Raw genomic sequence first — 16,793 nt, forward strand, 5'->3', positions numbered from 1 at the left:
AGTTACTTACAACTTAATGTAATCAAATAAGAGTTTTACAATGCTTCTAAAAAGCTATAATCACAACAGTGATATTTCTCTTAAAGTTTAAGCTTAATCTCACTAAGATATTACAACAGCAATGTAGTGAGCTTTGATGAAGATGAAGATTCTGAGCTTTTAGTTTGAACAGCGTTTCAGCAAGTTAATATTCACAGAATTTGGTTCAGAGTCGTTATTCAGAATTGTTAACCTTGCTTCTCATCAGAACTTCATATTTATAGGCGTTTGAGAAGATGACCGTTGAGTGCATTTAATGCTTTGCGTGTTCCGTACAGCTTTGCATTTAATGTTTCACGCTTTTGTCAACTACCTCGAGCCTTGTTCACGCTGTGTCTACTGACGTTGCCTTTAATAGCTTCTAACGTTCCTTTTGTCAGTCAGCGTAGCCTGCCACTTGTACTTTCTTCTGATCTGATGTTTGTGAATACAACGTTTGAATATCATCAGAGTCAAACAGCTTGGTGCAAAGCATCTTCTGATCTTCTGACCTTGAAGTGCTTCTGAGCGTGATACCATCAGAACTTCAGTGCTTCTGATCTCATGTTCTTCTGATGCTTCCATAGACCCATGTTCTGATTCTGCTTCGACCATCTTCTGATGTCTTGCCAGACCATGTTCTGATGTTGCATGCTGAACCTTCTGAGTCAAAGCTTCTGAGCGCTGAATTATGCATACTCTTTATATATTTCCTGAAAAGGAAATTGCATTGGATTAGAGTACCATATTATCTTAAGCAAAATTCATATTATTGTTATCATCAAAACTAAGATAATTGATCAGAACAAATCTTGTTCTAACAATCTCCCCCTTTTTGATGATGACAAAAACATATATAAATGATATGAATTTGCGATCAGAAAGAGCAGACGGCAAAAGACAAATTACACAGCTATAGCATATGCATATGAATATGTCTCCCCCTGAGATTAACAATCTCCCCCTGAGATAAATAATCTCCCCCTGAAATAAATACTCGAAGAACTTTAATAAAAGACTTCCCTGATTATTTCGGTAGAGACGATCACATAAGCTTCTGTCTTCAGAGAATTCATAGCTTCTGACTTCTGCTTCCATTGGACAGCTTCAGAACTTGAATTTCTTTAGATCCTTAGACCACTCACAGCTTCTGATTCCTGCTTCCATTTAGGACAGCTTCAGAACTTGAATTTCTTTGATCTTCAGAACATTCCCAGCTTCTGATTCCTGCTTCCATCTAGGACAACTTCAGAACTTGAATTTCTTTGATCTTCAGAACATTCACAGCTTCTGATTTCTGCTTCCATCTAGGACAGCTTCAGAACTTGAGTTTTCTGGATCTTTAGAACATTCACAGCTTCTGATTTCTGCTTCCTTCGGATAGCTTCAGAGCTTTGAATTTCTACCAACATCACTTTATGCTAGATTTGTATCAGAACATTGTTGAATGTACCAGAGCATCATCAGAGCATCTCTACATCCTGAAATGTTACAGAACAAAAACTAAACGACAAAAGTCAGCATGAACGAGTCAGAACATAAAATGTATATTAGAATACATGGTATGTATCAGAGCCATATAGGCTAAAATAATGTATCAGAGCAAATAGAATTTTGTCAAAGCAAATAGACAAATTTTGGATCAAATTCTATTCTCAGTGCTTCTGATTCTGAAGCTTGACAGCACTCAGCTTGCTTCAGTTTCCATAAGCTTATTCTTTTTACAGAATAACGCTTCTTATGGTTTTGCTTCTTGTGTTTGCTTTGAAGATTTTCTTCACTTCTTTATACCTGCAAAACACTTAAACCAAATAGAACTTGCAGTTCTTGTTAGTAAAAGCAACTTGATTAAATCAAATCATTTATCGCATATTTCTCCCCCTTTTTGTCATATCATCAAAAAGTAGAAAAGATTCAGAGACAAAGAAACACACGGAGGAAAAAGGATGATTTCATTGAAGTTCAAACAGCAGGTACAGAAGTACACGCAGAGAAGAAAGACAAGATGCACAAAAACAGATGCAACAAAAAGAAAGAAACAACACAGACTCAATCTAAGATGACCCTAGCTTTGACAGGATCTTGGCCAGCATCTCTTGAATTTCATTGTTGTGTCCATCTTGCCTCACCATGAAAGTTCTAAACTCAGCATTGAGTGAGCTTTGCTCATCCTGTCTCTTCTGAATTTCTTCCAGAGTCCTTGCAAGACGAGAAGATTGATCAGAAGAAGTTTCACCACTTTCAACCACAGGAAGAGCAACTTGATCTGTAGCTTCCATGGATAGATCATTTGCAGGGATTTCCTCAACAGGATCTGATTCAGCAACATGATCTTCAACATCTGCTTCTTGCATAGAAGCATCTCCATATTCTGCAGCAGGAATTTCCGAGTCTCCATTCTCAAGTGCCTGAAGAATGGCAGCTAGATTCCTGGGAGCAGAAGGACCTTCAACTTCTGGTGGGTCAACAACTTCCGGAATGACCAAGCTTGGGTCTTTCTTAGAAGGGTTTTCCCTCAGATAGTTAAAGAGTGTCTTGAAGTCTCCAAGCAGAACAGGATGATCAGGAATAAAGATAACAATATCCCTGCATGGATTTTCTTCCATTGCAGCAGCCAGTCTTAATTGTTCCAGCTCATCCAAGAAGGGCTTCTCTTTCAACAGATGTCTTCCTTTGAGACTAGCAAACCAGAAGTCTTCATAATTCCTCAGAATTCCACGAGGCCGTGGGGCAGCAGCTACACAGGCTTCCTGCAGTTCTAAAAACAGAGCATCTGATTCTCTACGAAAGATCTTCCAGAAGTTCCGCATAGCAACATCATTCAATCCAGAACTTTCAGCAATTCTGAGAGTATCAAAGATACTTCTGAGATTCCTCTTTATCTTTTCAAAAACTACACCAATAGAGTATACAGGGCGGAATTTTATTTGGGTTTTTGAAAAGGCAGGGTTGGAAGTGAAGTACGGATGAGGTTCTCTATCCAACCTATAAGAAGATTCTGCTTCAGTATCAGAATCTAACACTACCGCTTCAGCTTCAGGACGAGGCTTGGGAGTGTAGTTGCAATCACGAAGCAGCTGCTCATGTGATGCAGAGGTTGGAAGAGGAGAATCACAAAGGTTGTTTTGAGAGGTGGAGGGAGTATGTTCAAAGGTGGCATTGGGAGAAGGTTGAGATGGAAAGAGAGTTTGAAGGGGTGGTATATCCAGAACAGGATTGATGGTAGGTGGAGAGGAAGGAATGGTTATAGGAGAAGATGGAGGTGTAAGAACATGTACAAAAACAGGTGATTCTGATGTGGCTTTTTCTGGTTCAGGTGTAGGGACAACCTCTATTGGTGCAACTTCTGAACGAACAACAGGAGCAGAAACAGGTTCAGAAATGCATATACCTTTGGAACCTCTCAGAAAAGCTTTGGCCACATCCTCAGTCTTCTTTTGCTTCTTACTCTTCGGCTCTTCAATGATCTTTGCTTTTCCGCTAGAGATTTCTTTCCTTCTGACATATGCCAGAACTTCTGATTGATTCTCAGCCTCTTGAGAGACATTTTCCTCATCAGATTCTTGAAGAATCATCTTCCTTTTTCTGGTTTTCTTCTTCTCAACAACTTCAACAATCTCAGCATTGTTATTTGACTTCTTCTTCTTTTTCTCAGCTTCCTTCTTTTTCTTCACAAAGTCATCAGAAACAGCCTTAACAACTTTTGCAATAACTTCTTCTGGGACCACTTCTTTCTCGGTGGTAGCAGCAGGATGATCAAACTTTCTTTTGGTCCTTTCTTCCTTCTTGCGATTCACTATAATTGGAGCACCTTTCTCTTGATCTTTAAGACTTTTGTTCTCTTTTTGAGACTTCAGATACCTAGTTCTGACTTTTGGTACCTCACTATTGAAGAAGGTTTTAAATTCAGCTAGAACTGGTTCTCTTCTGATTCTTATTCCATCAAGAGGGTGAGGAGTTTTAATGATAGCCTTAATCACTTTAATCTTCTTTAAAGTGAAGGCATTCAGACAGGCCCCAGTTGTGACAGCAAGGTCTTTGATAATACCTTCAGATTCCAGGTTCTCAACAATCTTGGAATGAACCAAGAGAGTTGAAATAATCCTTCCAAAAGGAATGGTTGTTCCACCTTTTTCTCTGAAGGCGTTTCTGGAATCCTTTACTGCCTTCCACATATGGTTGAAGATAATGTAGATAGCATCAACCTTTTTCTTAGTGGCAATGCAGTACAGAATGTATTTTTGCTCATTGTTGATGAAGTCAGAAGCATGTGTCCCTTTCCTGTGATAGAAGCACCCAAGGAGAATTTTGGTCCAGATTTTGTAGAGATCTCTCAAATCCTTGACATTCTTTGTTTCATTTATGTCTGGGTAGAGAGTAGATAAAACATCTTCCCAATTTTCCCTTTTATCAATTTCAAAAGCTCCTTCAGCGTTTCTCAAATCAAACATCACCCTTAAGATGTTCTCGGTTACTACCACAAACTTTCCATGGACGAAGGACAATATGGATTTTGGAGCGACAACTGCATGTACCCAGAATTCCTTGACAAGATCTGGGTAGACTGGTCCACAGAACTCAGCAAACAAAGAAGTCCATCCTTGAAAAATTATATCTTCTTTGAGATGAAAATCATGTTCTTCAATGTTATCAAAATCAACCATAAGTTCACATAAAACATCTAATTTTTCCTTAGGAATGGAGCACGCAACAACTGGAGTGAGTTCCTGATTAACTTCATCTTGAATATGGAGAAGGGTAGATGAATCAACATTTTGAGATGAAGAAGCAGCCATTGAAATAGAATGGACAGCTAGGAAAAACAAAATTCTGGATTTTCGGTTAGGGTTTTAGAAGCGACTAAGAACTTTTCAAATGAGAGAATGCAAGAAGAAAGAGAAACAAGGGAGCGAAAAAAATATATGATATGATTTGAAAAGAATATAAGGAGACGAATATAAAAATGAAAAAGAATATATAAACAGAATGAATAGTTTCAAAATCAAAAGAAATCATTTTCATTAAATGACGAGTGACGTGAGGAGAGAGATCGTGGTAAATGAAATGATTTAAAGCAGTTACCTAGGTCGGCGTCTTTTCAACTGCACGCTTTGTACTAACCGCACAGACACGTGTTCATCATCAGATAATGGATGTCAGTTGTAGAATATGAATAGACTTTACGCCTTTTGATTCTGATCACTGCTTCTGATTGATCAAGTTTCTCTTCTGGAAACGCTCCTTCTGAAGTGTGCTAATGTAAGTCTGAATGATCTTCTGATCCATTACTTCTGATATACATAGCTTCTGGAGATTTGCTTCTTGGTTCTACAGCTTCTGATAAGATAAACTATATCTGCAAAATTCTTAAGCTGCTTTGATTCTTCAAAACCAAGTTTATCATCAAACCAGATATTGATTGATTCTTCTACAATCAATGTTTCAATATTGTATATTCTGTAGCATTTAGAGCATTCAGAATAATCAAGAACAAAACACCATTGCTTTAGAAACAAACAAAACAGATGGTTCCAAGACCAATAAACTTTCTTTTCTGATCTCCTACAGACATAGTTTCTTCAACAGATTTAAGTACCAGAACTTGGAAGACAGTCCTTCTTCCCTTCAAGTGCTGAGACCATCTTGAGTCCAGGTGACATGACATGTTGAATGTTATCTTCTTTGTCACCAAGAGAATCTGCAAAAGAAATAGTCTTTTTCTTTGGTACCCACATCTTCTTGGGTCCTTTCTTGTTAGTTCTCTTCAAGTTCTGGTGGAACTTGGGTTTAGCAAAATATTTAACAGGAGGAACAGAATGATACTTCTTATTCTGAGTTTCATGATATTTCCTAGGTTGTGTCACATGCTTTTTGGTGTGTGTAATGTGAAAGCTTTGTGCATGTGATGTGTGCCTAATATCATGGGAGTGGCCAAATTTAAATTGGTTATACAGGGGCTTGTATGATATTTTCATATCATTCACAGATTCAAGCTTGTATGGGATTTCACCCTCATAACCAATGCCTACTCTATTATTTCCAGACACAGCATATATCATAGAAGCAAGTTGACTTCTGCCTATGCTTCTAGATAAAAAATTTCTGAAGCTCAAGTCATATTCTTTCAGAATATGATTCATGCTAGGAATGGCTTTTTCTGTTTCAGGAGATCCACTGTTTTTGGATAAATTTAAAACTTTTTCCTTTAGTTCAGAATTTTCCAATTCCAGCTTCTTAGTTTCAAATTCAAATTGCTTCTTCAGCTTTTTGTATTTGATACTAAGATGAGCTTTGAGTTCCAGAAGTTCTGTTAGACTGGAAACTAACTCTTTTCTAGATAGTTCAGAAAATACCTCTTCAGAATCTGATTCTGATGTAGATTCTGATCCATCATCTTCTGTAGCCATCAGCGCAAAGTTGGCTTGCTCATCTTCAGAGTCAGATTCATCTTCTGATTCAGAATCATCCCATGTTGCCATAAGACCTTTCTTCTTATGAAACTTCTTCTTGGGATTCTGCTTCTGAAGTTTTGGACATTCATTCTTATAGTGTCCAGGCTCATTGCATTCATAGCACATGACCTTCTTCTTGTCAGATCTTCTGTCATCAGAAGATTCTCCACGTTCAAATCTCTTTGAACTTCTGAAGCCTCTGAACTTCCTTTGCATGCTCTTCCAGAGTTGGTTTACCCTTCTGGAGATCATGGACAGTTCATCTTCTTCTTCAGATTCTGATTCTTCAGGATCTTCTTCTCTAGCCTGAAAAGCGTTAGTGCATTTTTTGATATTTGATTTTAATGCAATAGACTTACCTTTCTTCTGAGGCTCGTTTGCGTCCAGCTCAATTTCATGGCTTCTCAAGGCACTGATAAGCTCTTCCAAAGAGACTTCATTCAGATTCTTGGCAATCTTGAATGCAGTCACCATTGGACCCCATCTTCTGGGCAAACTTCTAATGATCTTCTTTACATGATCAGCCTTGGGGTAGCCTTTGTCGAGAACTCTTAATCCAGCAGTCAAAGTTTGAAATCTTGAAAACATCTTTTCAATGTCTTCATCATCCTCCATCTTGAAGGCTTCATACTTCTGGATTAGTGCAAGAGCTTTGGTCTCCTTGACTTGAGCATTTCCTTCATGAGTCATCTTCAAGGACTCATATATGTCGTGGGCCGTTTCCCTGTTAGATATCTTCTCATACTCAGCATGAGAGATAGCATTCAGCAAAACAGTCCTGCATTTGTGATGATTCTTGAAATCTTTCTTTTGATCATCACTCATTTCGCTTCTCGTGAGCCTTACACCAGTAGCTTTAACAGGATGTTTGTAACCATCCAACAGAAGATCCCATAGATCACCATCTAGACCAAGAAAGTAACTTTCCAGTTTATCTTTCCAGTATTCAAAGTTTTCACCATCAAATACTGGTGGTCTAGTATAACCATTGTATTTCTCAGCAGAGCCAGATGTAGATGGAGTTGGATTTGCTTGAGATTCACCAGCCATCTTTAACTGAAGCGTTTTTCTCTTCCTGAATCTTTTCTAAACACGGTTAAGTGCTTGCACCTTAGAACCGGCGCTCTGATGCCAATTGAAGGATAGAAAAACACTTAGAAAGGGGGGGTTTGAATAAGTGTAGCTTTAAAAACTTGACTGATAAAAATAAATTGCACAATTATTTTTATCCTGGTTCGTTGTTAACTAAACTACTCCAGTCCACCCCCGCAGAGATGATTTACCTCAACTGAGGATTTAATCCACTAATCGCACGGATTACAATGGTTTTCCACTTAGTCCGCAACTAAGTCTTCTAGAGTATCCTGATCACAACCTGATCACTCCAGGAACAACTGCTTAGACACAAGCTAAGACTTTCTTAGAGTATCCTGACCACCACGTGATCACTCTAATTACAACTGCTTAGACACAAGCTAAGACTTCCTAGAGTATTCTGATCAACACTTGATCACTCTAGTTACTTACAACTTAATGTAATCAAATAAGAGTTTTACAATGCTTCTAAAAAGCTATAATCACAATAGTGATATTTCTCTTAAAGTTTAAGCTAAATCTCACTAAGATATTACAACAGCAATGTAGTGAGCTTTGATGAAGATGAAGATTCTGAGCTTTTAGTTTGAACAGCGTTTCAGCAAGTTAATATTCACAGAATTTGGTTCAGAGTCGTTATTCAGAATTGTTAACCTTGCTTCTCATCAGAACTTCATATTTATAGGCGTTTGAGAAGATGACCGTTGAGTGCATTTAATGCTTTGCGTGTTCCGTACAGCTTTGCATTTAATGTTTCACGCTTTTGTCAACTACCTCGAGCCTTGTTCACGCTGTGTCTACTGACGTTGCCTTTAATAGCTTCTAACGTTCCTTTTGTCAGTCAGCGTAGCCTGCCACTTGTACTTTCTTCTGATCTGATGTTTGTGAATACAACGTTTGAATATCATCAGAGTCAAACAGCTTGGTGCAAAGCATCTTCTGATCTTCTGACCTTGAAGTGCTTCTGAGCGTGATACCATCAGAATTTCAGTGCTTCTGATCTCATGTTCTTCTGATGCTTCCATAGACCCATGTTCTGATTCTGCTTCGACCATCTTCTGATGTCTTGCCAGACCATGTTCTGATGTTGCATGCTGAACCTTCTGAGTCAAAGCTTCTGAGCGCTGAATTATGCATACTCTTTATATATTTCCTGAAAAGGAAATTGCATTGGATTAGAGTACCATATTATCTTAAGCAAAATTCATATTATTGTTATCATCAAAACTAAGATAATTGATCAGAACAAATCTTGTTTTAACATATTTTAGTAATTATATTGTTTGGCATTTTTAATAATTCTTTATTTATTTAGTTATTATGTGATATAATCATTATTTAAGTATTTAATTATGAGTGTGTGTTTGTGTTATTTGGCTTAATTGAGTAATTAGAGAGATATAACTAAATGGGCCTAAGTGATAGAAACATAATGGATGGATTGGTGGGTTAAGCCCAATTGACATAAGTGAGATAGTAAGAGAAGGTTAGGGTTTTAGAGGTTACTATTTTCATTTGGGGGAAAAGATAGGAAGAAGAGAAAAGAGGCAAAAGGGAAGAGAACAATGGTGGAAGAGAAAAGCTAGAAGAAACCTCATTTTCGCAGCAAGTTTCAGTATTGAGTCGCCTTAGCAAAATGGGTGAATCTCTCAATCCAACCGTTGAATCGTCGCGTGGTTTTGACACAACTTTCCTGACTCATAGAGGTAAGTTATGACCGGAGCGATTTTGATTTTGAGGGTTTTAAGTTTGTCTGATAAGCTGATTTGCGAACTGGTTTTTAGGTGTGTCTCTAAATTATGTTTGAAGGATTTATTTTGGAGAAAAGCTTAGAGCTATGGTGAAAGAGTCCATATTTGGCAAGGTAAGGGTGGGGTTCTTTCATGTTAAAGGATTGTATGATAGTATGTTATGGTGGGTTTGATTCTATACTTTGATATCCATGTTCTTCTATGTTGCAATTTTGGGTATTTGATGATTTGTTGGAATGTGATGATATAAATGTGATAAGTTGTGTGCAATTGATAATCTATGTGTATTAGAATGTGGTGTTTGTTGTGGGTAAACCATTGATAGTGAAATAATGAGTTTTGGTTGTACAATTGGAAAATAATGGAATAGAAATATAATAGTTGAATTGAAATTAATATAGTTTGATTATGAATTAGATAATTAAATTATTAGTTGAATTAATTCCAATAAGCCTATGTGATTGGAATATACTTGGACTTGGACCAATTATTTGGTTTATCGGTAAATTACGGTATTTTGAGAAATTGACCGTAATTGTGTTTTGGTTGAATATTCAAGTTGAGAATAATATATTGTTATGCCAATGATGTTGTTTTGATAATTAACATTATTTCTACTTGATTTAGTTGATGATTAAAAGTTGATTTGATTTACTTGACATATTGGCATATTGAGATTATTTTGAGAATTGACCAAAAATTGTGATTTCGGTTTGGATGTCTTTGTTGCGAGTAATGTTGTGATTGCCAATATGATTATTATTGTGCATTGTTATGTGATTAACCTTATGGTATGAATCCTAGCTAATTGTCGTTAGTTTAGTAGATTATGATGATAATTGTGATGACTGTGTCAATATGTGAAATTGAGTAATTGTGCCGATGTGCCGAAACATGATGATAATTGTAATGATCTTGATGATATACGAATTGTATATTTGTGACGATTTTGTGAATACGTGATGTTGTATATATTTGTGAGGATGATTTTGTGACTAAGTGAAGATGAAATATTATAGTGACGTGAATTACCTCGAATAAATGGTAATGTGATTGTGATATAGGCTTATGCCTCGTGACGATATGTGATTTTGATGAGTATGTTGTATTGTCTTGTTTGTCGAGTTACATTCCATATGCATACTCTGTGACGGCCTGAAAACTATGGCAAACATGACGGCCTGAAAACTATGGCAAACATGACGGGCCAAATGGCAATTGGTGACGGGAGCTGAAGCTCCGATTGGTACCACATGCATATGCATAGTTTGAGTCGCATTCGAGTTTGTATACCGAGTTGCATTCGATTCATTGTTATGATGTGTGGATGCATAGTTTGTGAAGTTGAATTCATTTGATATTGATTATTGATGTGTTGTAGATATGATGTATGCGAATGAAACATATATGATGAGACTGTGAATATATATATATATATATATATATATATATATATATATATGTATGTATGTATTAATGATATATGTGTATAAATTGCAATATATGATCCATGTTGTTGTCGTGATGCAGATTGCTTATATTGAGAAGTGATGAATTGTGTATGATATTATCTTGCTATATCTATTATCATACTTTCCTTTATACTGTTTGATATCTCACCCCTTCTGCTGATGTTTCTCCTACCATGGGAAATGGGCAGGTACTCAAGTATAGCTGTGGAAGTTTGTAGCTTCATCGTGTCCGGTTGGTGTGTCGCTCTGATACGTAGCACTGGGGGTTGTCTATATTGTTGTTTCTATGTTGTTCATGTTTTAGTTGTTGAGTTCCAAATTGGATAATGAGAAGTACTATGATGTTTGAAGTTGTTTCCTATTAAATAAGATGATTTGTTTATAAAGTCGAATGTTATGATTCCGCTGCATATTAAAATGAAGTTGGTTTGTCTAAGAGCTGTTATAAGTTGTTTTGTGCTTCTCTGAGATTAAAGTGCTATGTATCTGTTTATTAGTTGTTATATAAAGTAAATGTGATATCCCAAATGCTTGTTGATAGTTTTTAAAATACTCTGATTTCTCGCATGATATTTTCGGGTAGAATTTGGAATATAACAAAAATAATCATAGAAGTGTGGTGCATGAAAATGAATAATATATAATACAAATAATTTTTTTTTATACACCTTCACTTTGTTGAAATATATTTACGAAATAAAAGAATTTTTTTTATCACACAATATGTTAGAGCTGTGCATGAATATGTTTTCATTCCATTGGTAAATTACTTAAACATATAATTTTCCGTGGTTTAACAAATTTCCCACATTCCCGATCATGTAAGGTTATGAAAGAAATTAAAATTAAGAAACAACATAACACATTAGTTTACTTAAGAGGCATTAAATATATATATTGATTCTTATTTTCGAAAGGCTTCTTACAACTTCTTCGTGTAGTTTCTTTTTAAATTTTATTAGAAGTGCATGATCACTACACATTATAAAAAAGATCAAATCTTGTTATATTCAATACATCAAAATAAGGGAAAATATGGGTGCTACTCTCAAGATTACTTATGTTGTAGTTCTATTTCTTTTCATATTTCTTGTTGCATTGAACATCGATGGTAAGCCATTATTTTACTTTCAAATTGTTGTCTTTACTTCTTTGTTTGTAAACAATCTTTTGTCCCATTAACAACACAAACTTATAATATTTTTCATTATAGCATTGGAGGAATGTATTCGTGATTCTGATTGTCCAAGGTGTGGTCCTCACTGTACTAAGAGGTGTTTCAATTTTAAGTGTAGATGTCTCATCCCAAGTGCACTTTGAGTACCGAATCCAAGAGAGAATAGTTTGTCTTAAATAAATGAATCAATTATTTGTACTTCAAAAGAAATCTATGTAATATTGACTCCTCAATAATATTTCACAAACTACCATTTATTTTATTACAGTGACAAAGACTACATTATTTTTTTATTTTTTTTTTGAAAATATTATTTCACAAAATTTGCGATATGAGTTTCATATTTCAAAACAATGAAAATGAAAAAGAATATTATTCTTGTCATCTTCTTTCTTAATTGAGGAGGTATACCAAGGCATGCAAGTCAAATATAACACAACTTCTAATTAAAAAAATGTGAATGGCAAAAAGAATAAAATACATGTTATTTTTAATTTTATTTTCATTCACTGTTTTTTAGAATAGAAGTAATCTATAACCTCATTGTTTTTAAAAATCGAAAGGAGAACTTTCTATTTTATTTCTTTGTTGTCTATAAATAAATCTTTGTCGTCCATTTATATATGATCATCAACACTCAAAATTTATGTTCTTTACATAATCTCTTGTCTCTTTATCTAACATTTGTTTAATTTATATATCCAAATCAATTGAATGATCAGAAGCCATTAAAAAACACCATGGTTAATTATCTTCCAGAGCGGTGCATGAGACAATTTGGGTGTGTGAAGATGGTACCGAGATCTCCATTTGAGGCTGCTCCCGACACCGTTACCCGTCGAGATCTCACTGCTATGTTTGAGGGTTGGGCGCATCATCTAATCCCGGAGGAGCATCGGTGTATGCGGGCCACCTAGAGCTGGCACTATGTAGATATGTATGTGACATGGTTTTATGAGGTGTCACATCCTATCATGACACCCGATGCTCCGGGATATCCACCTAGGCCAGCGCACGAGGAACTCTTGAAGAACCGGTAGGCTAAGGATGACCATGTCACTGATCTCCTGCCGATATGCCAGCAGATACACTCGATTGGGCAAGAGGCATTGGAGAGAGGGATCATTGAGCAGAGCGGTTCAGAGGTGGTTGGCATAATGTAGATGATAGTTAGTGAGGCATCTGGTACGACATCGTATAGGAGGCAGAGGAGGTCGCAAGAAGTTCGCATAGACATACTCAGTAGTATTAGCCTATTTATATATTGTTTATGACTTTTTTACGGTGTTGTAATATTTTGACGTTTTGCGCTTATCCGAACAACTATTTATATATTATCATATCATTTTTTCTATAATCTACATCTTTTTTATCTTCATTAAATATTTGTCGAATAATAGAAGGTATTAATTTTAGTTGCTACAATGCTCTGATTGTAACAATGTAATGTCGTTGTTTTTTAAAAATGAAGAGTCAGAGCATATTTCGGATATGAATATTAATTATTTAAGTGAATTTCTTATATATATATATATATATATATATATATATATATATATATATATATATATATATATACACATATATATATATATATATACATATATATATATATATATATATACATATATATATATATATATATATACATATATATATATACATATATATATATATATACATATATATATATATATATATACATATATATATATATATATATATATATATATATATATAAGTTGCATTCTTAAATTTATTTATTTTATGATATTTTAAAATTAGTAAAATTTATCATTATTTATTATTTAAATTATTATTAAATAGATAATAAATTAAATTATTAGATTAAAAAATTTTAGCCTAATTTGTTTTTCTCACTTATTAAGATTTCCATTTTACTATATCAATTCTATATTTATACATATGAGTCATAATCTGTCTTGTTCAAGTACAACTGAACCCACGGTATAATGTCTTAAAATTTTATAAATATATGAATATTTTTAAAATTAAAAATTGAAAATAATTATATTTTTTACCATTATGAATGGACACATTAATAATAATTTGGCATAGAAGTTGTAAGACCTTAAAGAATTTGAAATTTTATATAGTTGATTTTTTATTAATTAAAACATGTCATTATTAACATTTTTGGTAGGAAATGGAGTAACATTTCTTGGACGGATTGGTCCTCCAATCCTGACATATGTTGGAGGTAGTTTTGTGGGATTGTTTTTGTTGGTGTTGTTAGATTGCTCGGTTGGGAAGGTTTTGTTTACTTTTTATTATGGTTTGTTTGTTTGTAAAAGGCTGAACATTCTTTGTGTTTTTTTAATCAAATTCTAATTTTTTATAAAAAACAAAATTAACGTTGCTGAAATGGTTCAAAGAATTATTTCTTTTTATTAAATGGTACGTATGAATTTTTTAAAAAATTGTAAATGTAAGAGTAGATAAGTGCTAAAAATTAAACTTCTATGAGTTAAATTGGTACACACCTTCACTTTGTTTAAATGTATTTATGAAATAAAAGAGGATCATACCATACCTTAGAGTTGTGCATAAATATATTTTCATTCCATTGGTGAATTATCACCATATACAATTTGCCGTGCTTTAACAAATTTCCCATATTCCTTATCATGTAAAGGTAAAGTTATAAAAGCAATTAAAATTTGATTAAAATTAACCAACAATTATAATTTGACAATATTTTAAGCGACCCCTTAACTAAGTGTGTTTAAGGAACAACATAACACACTAGTTTCCTCAAGAGACATTAAATATTGATTCTTATTTTCGAAAGGCTTCTCACAACTTCTTTAGTGTATATATATTCTTTTAAATGATTAGGAGTGCATTATCCCTACACATTATAAAATGATCAAATCTTGCTCTATTATACAATACATCAAAAGAAGAAAATATGGCTGCTATTCTCAAGATTATTTATGTTGTGGTTCTATTTCTTTTCATATTTCTTGTTGCAATGAACATTGACGGTAATTTTTTTTTTTACTTTCAAGTTTTCATATTTCGTTGTGTTTACTTCTTTGTTTGTAAACAATCTTTGGTCCCATTAGTAACTAACTTATAATATTTTTTATTTTAGCATTGAAGGAATGTTTTCATGATAATGATTGTCCAAGGTGTGGTGTTCACTGTACTACGAGGTGTGTCAATTTTAAGTGTAAATGTCTCATCCCAAGTGCACTTTGAGTACCGAATCTAAGAGAGAATAGTTTGTCTTAAATAAATGAATCAATTTGTACTTCAAAAGAAATCTATGTAATATTGATTCATCAATAATATTTCTCAATTATCATTTATTGATTAGAGTGACAAAGACTACATGATTTTTTAAATAAATGAATCAATTTATACTTCAATTATCATTTATATCTATTTTATTTAATTTTTTTATTTTAAAAATATAAAATCCTTAACCTCGATTTTTAAACTCAATCGAAGGGTAAAGTAACTGAGTTTGTTGAGTTTCTTTGCTGTTCATAAATAAATCTTTTCCGTCCATTTATATAGGATCAACACTCAAGATTTGTGTCCTTTACATAATCTATTGTCTTTATACATGATAAATTAATTTCCTTATCTAACATTTATTTAATATTATATATCCAAATTACTTGAATGAGAACCCATCCAGAATATCCTCCAATATAAAAACGCAAATAATTCCATTATTTGATCTTCACCAAGGTTCACAAGAATAATGATGAAGTAGTTTCATGTTTCTTCTTTAAAATTATACGTGTAGGTTTTTAACATAATAATGTAAAATTATTAAAAATAATTTGTATTCTAATAAAAGTTTTATACACACACACATATATATATATATATATATATATATATATATATATATATATATATATATATTTATAAACAAAAATATCTACTTGTAGGTTCGAACCCATCACTAGTACAAAAATGTTAATTTACACCCGTTTTTTATTAAATTTACACACATTATTTTTAATAAAAATCGGGTGTATATCCACCGGGTGAGAAATGTCTAACGAATTTACACCCGTTTAAAAACGGGTGTAAATACGTTCTAGTTTACACCCTATTTTAATTAAAATCGGGTGTAAATACGTTCTTAATTACTCTCCATTTTAAAAATATTAGGTGTAAATATGTTCTAGGTTACACCATTTTTTAACAAAAATCGGGTGTAATTGGGCGTAATTACGTTTTTAATTACACCCTGTTTTAATAAAAATCGAGTGTAGATACGTTCTTAATTACACTCTATTTTAATAAAAATGGGGTGTAATTACGTTCCTAATTACAACCAGTTTTAATAAAAATCGGGTGTAGATACGTTCTTAATTACACCCCATTTTTATAAAAAATCGGGTATAGATATGTTCTTAATTACACCCTTTTTTTATAAAAATCGGGTGTCAATACGCCATTTATGAATGAACAATTATATTATATTTAAATCTATTTACACACTATTTCATATACACCATTTAGTTATATTTCATTTTCAGTCATAATATTGCAAATACTATAAAATCATACACATAAAAATCATATTTTAATTAAGTCAAAATATTTTTAATATTAACCAAAAAGTATACAAAATCATGTACAGTCTTAATATTTCAAGTATTATAAAATCATACACATAAAAAATTATATTTTAACCAAGTCATAACACTTTTTTCATATATAATTTTACGTCATGCTTGACGGTTAGCTTCGGTGTTCTCTAGTCCAATTGAATCCAACCGCTTTCCACCTATAGCATTGGATTCATCCATGGCCAAATACCACGCCCTGGAGAAGCAAT

The 16,793-nt window shown here is 33.6% G+C and overlaps 1 long non-coding RNA gene across 1 annotated transcript; it reads left to right on the top strand.

Annotated features, from left to right (window-relative positions):
* Positions 1 to 14,831: 14,831 nt before the first annotated feature.
* LOC131641212 (uncharacterized) lies at positions 14,832 to 15,340 on the top strand. The gene is made up of 2 exons (XR_009295457.1): positions 14,832 to 14,973; positions 15,084 to 15,340. It is a non-coding gene; the product is annotated as an uncharacterized LOC131641212 (long non-coding RNA).
* Positions 15,341 to 16,793: the final 1,453 nt, after the last annotated feature.

Source organism: Vicia villosa, unplaced genomic scaffold, assembly GCF_029867415.1.
Source record: "Vicia villosa cultivar HV-30 ecotype Madison, WI unplaced genomic scaffold, Vvil1.0 ctg.003578F_1_1, whole genome shotgun sequence".
Classification (NCBI taxonomy): Eukaryota; Viridiplantae; Streptophyta; class Magnoliopsida; order Fabales; family Fabaceae; genus Vicia; species Vicia villosa.